We start from the raw sequence: 7,380 nt of genomic DNA on the forward strand, positions 1-7,380 counted from the left end.
CGCTAAACTCTCCCATTCAGCGATTAGTGCGGCGAGGCACGAGCGCCGTCTGTGAGAACGTGCGAGCGAGCTGGGACGGGCGGAACCCGGCAGAGGAGATCCAGTGAGTTCACCGGCAAACAAATATTAGCCGCTAGGCAGAACTCGTGAGGAAACCGCAAACGGCTGACGACACGCTTGGGAGTCTTCGGTCGGGAGCGAGTGGGTGTGGCGTCGCTATGGAAACCTCCATCCCATAGAGGGTGGTGGCGACAGGTGCCCAACAACGAACATGGCTTGATAACAGAGAGGAAACAAGATACAGGTGGATAAAAGAGACAATCCTCTATTTAAAGCTGAAACTGAAAGCTTGGTAATGTACTGGAAGGTGTAGACCAACAAAGAAACATGGTGTCGCAACTAACCAACTGCACGACACTGAAGTGGTGAGGCAGCGCATTTGGCACCGGAGCCTTCAGCGGGGGGAAGAAGAATCGGCAAAATTTGCACAGTCTCAAAGCCGCACCCTCGTCTCTGCGGCTCGTCCCCCAAATGCGCCTCCCTTACAAATGTGGCGCCATCAACGAGCTTTCTCGCCGTATTTATCGCCAACACGCTAGCGCCGGCCTCGCAATAGCAAATATTCAAATATTCAGTCGGCTTTCATGAAGAACTACAGGAATCGGAGAATATTTCCGGTTGAGAGAATTTAGACAATTTGAAGTCCGTAACGGACTCCGGCACCTTCCGAATAATGTGACAATCGGGGTGATGCCGCCGGTGCCTTGTTTGTTCTCAACGAGACCCCGCACACCTGTTCTCCCGTCCCCGGACATTCCAGGATGAAGGAGGTGCCGGCATTAAAAATGTGACTAATGAAGCAGCGGACGAACGAGCTCCTCCGTCAACGTAGTCGGTGCGCATTTAAATCGCCGCGCAATATTAGCACTCGTCTAGCGTGGCTCCCCACCAAGCGGCCTTTAAAAGGACGACGAGGGCTGCGTCTCGTCGTGACCTCTGTCCAGTCCCTCTCTGTGAGAGTGCGACCCGATGCTGATTAATCTGCTTTTAACCACGTTGGCCCACCGCCAAAGCCCCAGGCCCACTCGCTTTTCATTACCGTCGTCGCTTTCAGTCGGACCCTCGCTGGAGGAAGTCCGTTTGCGCTCTTCGAGAGTAGTTTGTTGTTTGGCTTAATGGAGCTATTCAGTGAGCAAACAATTACACCCTGCTAACGCACACTGAAAAGGCCACAGTCAACAATACAGAGCTGTTTTATACACTCTGCTTTTGCCATCAAGTTCTTTACATGTCGGTCACTTTCCGCCGGCGAAACAAGATGAACATTGCATTACAGCGTCCTTTCATCCGCACCACTCTGATCTTCCTCTGTACAACTTTGATTCCCGCCGTGCCCGCCGGCGCGTATCGCTTTGAAGGCGCGCCGAGCGGTCACAGCCCGCCGCTAAACTGCACAATACGTCCACTTCGCCGGAGATGAACGTGTTTACTTGCAATTGCAGAGCACAAAAGCAGCGGGACAAAAAGAAGCTTTGAAAGTTTTGCTTGTGCTCGATTTTAATGAGCTAAAAGTCACTTTGGCTCTTTTCTGAACCAGAATCTAAACACCTTACTTCCATTTCCAAGAGCCTATCTTTGTGAAGCGGGATTTTCGGCAATGACGTCAACCCAAACAAGCGGGGGTCTTCGTCTCCCATTACCCCAAGATGGGTCTTCACTCTTCTCAATGAGAAACAAATGCAGAGCTCCCACGAATTACAACAATTTTGAATCATTTCTTTTTACCAACATATTTCTTTACATGAAACAGGTCTGTGGTACAAAAAAAGGTTGGTACATCCACACTCATCGGGATACACTCAGTTGCAAAAACTGATGTGGTTTCAGGCTTGTTGACGCCCATCATTCGTCGGAATAGTAACAACAATTAACACTGCAATTCCAACCTCTTGGAGTCCCCTAACTCACTCAATGGCGCCCCCTGCAAAAGGCCAGTTTCATCAATTGCCGTGAGGGAGGAATATCTCGGCACAGCGACCAATTAAGGCCTCTCATTAGTGAGCGGGACAGAGCTGCCACTGTTCCGGGAACATGCCGCGGACAGTTATAGATGAACGACACACCGACACACACACACACACACACACACACACACACACTCTCTCTCTCTGTGTGGCCTGATGCATTCAGTTGCTTTACTGTCATTTTGATCACTTTTTCTGCACGTGAATACACACAACACAGCAGATGAAGCAGAATAAACACAGATTTTTTTCCCCCGACATCTCAACCATTTTGGTTTTTTTGTAAATGTGAGAGAATCCCCGCACGTCTAGGAAAAATGTGTGTTTGCTCTTATAGGTCGTTTCATAATGTTTGTAAACAGCAGTCGCCACAATACGTCCGGGTGGCAGAAAACCGACTGACCTGAACTGAAACGATGACAAAAACTGGACAGACTGAGAAGCAAACCTCCATCATCAGGTTTGTGGAAGGCATTTTCTCACATATATGGACATAATGTTTGGTTAGGTTTTCTTTCTTTGAGTACTTTAGCAAAACATAATGGCTAGCCTGCTAGCTAACGTCAGCTTTCTAGCACGCTATCCATTGCACACTCAAAAAGAGCTTGCGTCTATTTTTGAATCCACTTACCAGTTGAAATGTAAACTCACCTGACATTTCGTCTCCGTTCCTAGCTATTTAATTTTTTTGCAATGTCTTCTTTTCGACTGAAATTCAAAATACGGTGGCAGAGAAGAAGCCTAACAACATAACTCAAGCCATTTAACCCAGTTTCCTCAATTGCTCGACCTTTGTCAAATGTCAAAGAGATTCATCGTTTCCGCTGGCAACAGTCGACAAACAATTATTTAAGAGTCCGTAAAACAAACAAACAAAAACAATACAGGAAGTCATTCAACAAAAATAGTGGTGCAGTCAACCTAATTTCACACAGTTTTCAGCCCGATCAGTCTGCGTACCGCTATTTGATGCCTGGATGGTAGCGGAACGAGCGCTAAATGACATTATAATGAGACTGCAGCACATACTTTCATTCAACAGTCTGACAATTTCTTACATTGCTGTGATATATTGCTATTCGGACAGTTTCCAGTGTATGTGTGAAGTAGCCATGGCCTGGTCACATGTCCAGTGTGGCCAATAGCAGGACAGCACATGTACACATTACAACAGTGTGTACATACAGCTCTGTAATCATTAACCTGTGCAATAACGATAAGGGGACCCAGTCAGGCAAAATCTTACAAATTGTGTCAGAACATGCCCATGTCAAACTAATTTTGTAATCATGTCACGCTCGTTTTCACAGATTCACTGGTGGGAGACAACCGTTTTTGCAGCCAAAGCACATTTCAAGTCGTCGTTACGAAGCGTCCACCAATTGTCACGACAAAATGGCGCGTGCTACTTTATTGATCGCCCCGATCATCCCGAGCTTGAAATAAAAACGTCGCATCGCCACACGTGTTTCGATTGTGTCGCGTCTCCTCCTCCTCCTCCTCCTCCTCACACGGCCGAGCTGTGGCCTAATTTACGGGGAAAGGCGCCGGGCCACTTCCTGTTCAGTCGCTTAGCAACCACAACCATGTCAACATAGTTCCTAACACTGTGGTGGGCACCACGAAAACCAAGTTCAGAGTGTGAGCACTGTTATTTTTAGGAGTTAGGGGAAGGCTTAGGGTTACGAGGTAGCGTTAGGATGAAGGGTTACGCTCAAGTAAAATGATAATTAAAAAGCAATCATTTGGAAACAATGCCCCCACGCTGCCTTGAAGTACTCAGATTGGTCATTGTCACATTTGTTACGCAACGACATTTCTGCTCATCATACAACAACGCTATAACATGCTCAAATGTCTCGTGCGCACTGTAGTTCGAAAGAGGATAACGCATACAAGCTAGGTAATGCAGGACTACAGTTCCCAGGCGCCCTTGCGGCCCAACGCGTTCAACACGACGAATAACCGTTAAAACAGCATCAGGCCAACACTCTGCAAACAGCAGATACATGCTCAAGAGTGACAAAGTAGCAAAGAAAATGAGATTTAAAACGTAAAAGTAGCAATAACAGCAAACTATTTAGGGCTTGCCCGAGAGCGGGACGGATGAATGGTTTGGGGAGTCACGGAGAAGGCGGATGTTGGACGACGTTAGCGAGGGGCAACGCATCAACTAGCCGAAGGGAATTGGGGAAATATTGCTGCAAAATCGCCCTTTTATTTGCCAACGTTAAGGCGCCATGACCGACCACCAAATGTTACCGTCGATGCTAGTAGGCGCACAAGCTCCCGCCGAGCCTGGGAGTACCTACTTGTTTAGGTGAGCACCATTAAAACTACAAAAACTCAACAAACGACTCGAAATCAGGGAAGTTGCGACGAGCTCGCCGTTTATGAACGGATGCTAAGGCGTGTAGCGTACCTTACGGAGGCAGCATAAACACCCGAGACAATTTCATTGAAGACTCATCACGTGCTTTAAATGGGAGTCCAAAAACAAACAATACCTTTTTTTAAAAAAAAAAAATATATATATATAAAAAAAATAAAAATCCCAGATGAAATGTATGTGGACCTTCCAAACGAGCGCCGGCCTCTCGGCTTGTTCACCCCTCAAGAATTAATAATTCCTGCAAACAAAAATCTCCAGTGGAGTGGATGAGTCCTCACTGAAAACCTTGATCCAGGCACAGAGGCAGGACGTGTCAATCATCCGCAAGTCCCGCCCCATACAGTTAAAAAAAAAAAAACAACACTTCGTTTCGCTCTGCCATTGGCCGAAGAAGAAAACTGTCTTGGGTTGTGCGACGTGATTGGTCAATCGCGTTGGAGGGCCCGTTCAAGGCGGAGGTGGAGATGTTACTGTGTTGCTCTGGTACCCTCTATTGGAAGTAATGAGTCACTACAACGTGTTGACGAGAATTGTGTAATACAGTACACTGCTACTCGCTTTACGACGGAGGTCCGTTCCTACACTGGCGACGTAACCCGAATCTGCAAACCTACCACTAGTAAAGTCATAATTACAGTAAATATTTGTATGAAAAACACTCATAGGCCATAAATATAAAACAATCAACTGTAAAACAATAAGTGGCCGTCGTCCAAAAAAATTAGGGCACTCGTAACTCATAGTAGCACTTCGGTAATTGCGTCATCAAAGGCCCAGCGACACTGTTGTGCATTTTAGTGTGTGTGCTTGCTTGCTCTGTCACACACACGTCCAGTACCTCACATGTCCCCACATCCAGATTACAGGAGCTCACCTAATTGGCTTATAGTGGAAGGCAAATTGCGGCGTTCACATCCACGAAACACGAACAGTAACACACATTAGCTGCTGTCCACGCAAGCAAAAATGTGTTCGTTGATCAACAGGAGAGAATTGCAGTCATTGGGTCTTATGAGCATGTTAGAGAAATATTTCAAACAACAAGAAAAAAGTGTGTATAATTGCCGTGTACTCACCAGTGGCCGAGCAGCATGGAGCCAGTAAGCGTGAACGTACGAGCATAAAGGAGCACATAATCACACATCGGCTTTGAAAATACTCATTCGCATTTGAACGTCAAAATTGGGATTAGTGTGCAATGTTTGGGTTCAAATGTCGGGTCAATAGTCCTATGTTTTGGATTTAGGCTTGGTAGTTGGGAATAGGGGTTAGGGTTAGTATTAGGACAGGGTTAAGTGTGGGGGGTTAGGGTTAGGGCGTCTGGTTAGGCACAACTTTCTACTTATTTGAGTTCCCAAAGACCCTTTTAAATGTGTAGATCTCTGCAAATCCTACTCCTCTGGACTTTTTTTCTTCTTCTCTACTTCTCTACAAAACATACCTGCTTGTCAGAGGTCCCACATTAGCAAAAGCCGTTCCCACACAAGAGATTAAGACACTGCACCGAACGAGGCTGACTTGATCTGAAGGCAGTCCAAGCCGCTTCACGTCCCTTTTGGAGCGCGCATACGACGACGTCTTGCAACTGTAGCGTCGAAGCGACAGATTTGCGCCGCAAGTGACAGCCAAACTTTGACCTCCGAGCCGGGAAAGCTCCCTCCAGTCATGCAGGCGCCAGATCAAGACAGCGTATATTCTCTCGAGGCGGGATTAGCGTTGCGTTCCGCTGCGGGGAATTACCCCAACGCCGCCATCTGGACGGCCAAACGTCGGCCGTGGTCGTCCGAGTGCCGCCATCTCTGGAGGAACGGGCGTCTATTGCTCGGGCCTCCTCAAAGGAATCTTGTGGGGTTTTTTTCGGAAAGGTTTAAAAGGCCGTAAATGTGACAGGGAGCAGAATGGATTGGCTCACGGTGGACGATGCGGCCGATGCTACTGAGCCGCGCTGGTGCCTGCAGCTGCCCGCTAGCATGAAAGAGGCTGCTCAATCCGAGAATGTAGCAGGCTGTTGAGCAAAAATGCGCTCTTTTTGGGGGGAGGCCGGAACGGATTCACGGTACTTCCATTCATTTCAATGGGGATAGATGATTTCAGATACGAGATTTGTGTGTTTCAAGCGTGGTCACGCGGCAAATTAAACATCTACGGCGGTCGCGAGGCGCACCGCCGTAGATGATCATCATCACATCATGGAGCTCCACGTCGATCACGATAAGAGGAACGAATGATCATTGATGCGTGATGATATTTTCTGTGTGGTATTACCCGTCGGTGTACTTAGGAATTCAAACTCGGACTTCTTTGGGGGGGGTTGGAAGGGGGGGGGGGGGGGGGGGGCTAAAAGCGCATGACCCGCCCCTCCCCCACTTATAGGAAATTGAGCACCTTCGTTCGCCTCGCTGCTTATCTGGCGCAATTGCGACGTGAAATTAGCAAATGACAGCAAATATGATCACATGTCCTTCGCGCAGTCCACGTGTGGCCGCTTTAGAGCGCCTCGTTGTCGGGTGCGGGTGCGCACCCGTCACAGAGAGGAGGTGGACGAACGAAAAAAATATTTATTCTCACTTTAAAAGAACTTTGAAATCGAATTTAGGGAGGAATTGACCTTCTGAAAACTATTGATTTCAAGTGTTTCATTAATCTTGACAATATCGGTTTCACTTTTTGAACGTGAACTCATGAGATCAATGAGCAGTTCTACGCTATTCTAAAATACTGCGATGTACCTAATATAATAACGTCATTTTCTATTTGTGCATTTTTTCTTTTAAATCCATCATTTGACCACGACACAGTAACAAATATATTTTATGTATGATCATCACAAAATGTACTGACTGGCCACTAGAGGGCAGCAGCGACCATTTGCAGTTTGAGATCCTCCAGCCAAAGTGCAACTTTGCTCCTAGAAAATAACTATAGTTGAAATATCTTACAATATATAATATATATTTGCTTTGT

General features: G+C 46.9%; 1 protein-coding gene across 3 annotated transcripts in view; it reads right to left on the minus strand.

The window, feature by feature from the left end:
- The window catches only part of epb41l2 (erythrocyte membrane protein band 4.1 like 2), a 44,579-nt gene that overhangs the window by 35,870 nt on the left and 1,329 nt on the right, over positions 1-7,380 (minus strand). The window contains exon 1 of one of the 3 annotated variants that reach the window (XM_061705208.1): positions 4,532-4,699. The exons of 1 other annotated variant lie outside the window; for it this stretch is intronic. The gene's annotated coding sequence lies outside the window, so the exon portion shown is untranslated. Of the gene's footprint in view, positions 1-4,446; positions 4,700-7,380 lie in introns of those variants that run through there. One more of the 3 variants, XM_061705205.1, reaches the window with a different exon arrangement.

Source organism: Phycodurus eques, chromosome 18, assembly GCF_024500275.1.
Source record: "Phycodurus eques isolate BA_2022a chromosome 18, UOR_Pequ_1.1, whole genome shotgun sequence".
In the NCBI taxonomy this organism is placed as follows: domain Eukaryota; kingdom Metazoa; phylum Chordata; class Actinopteri; order Syngnathiformes; family Syngnathidae; genus Phycodurus; species Phycodurus eques.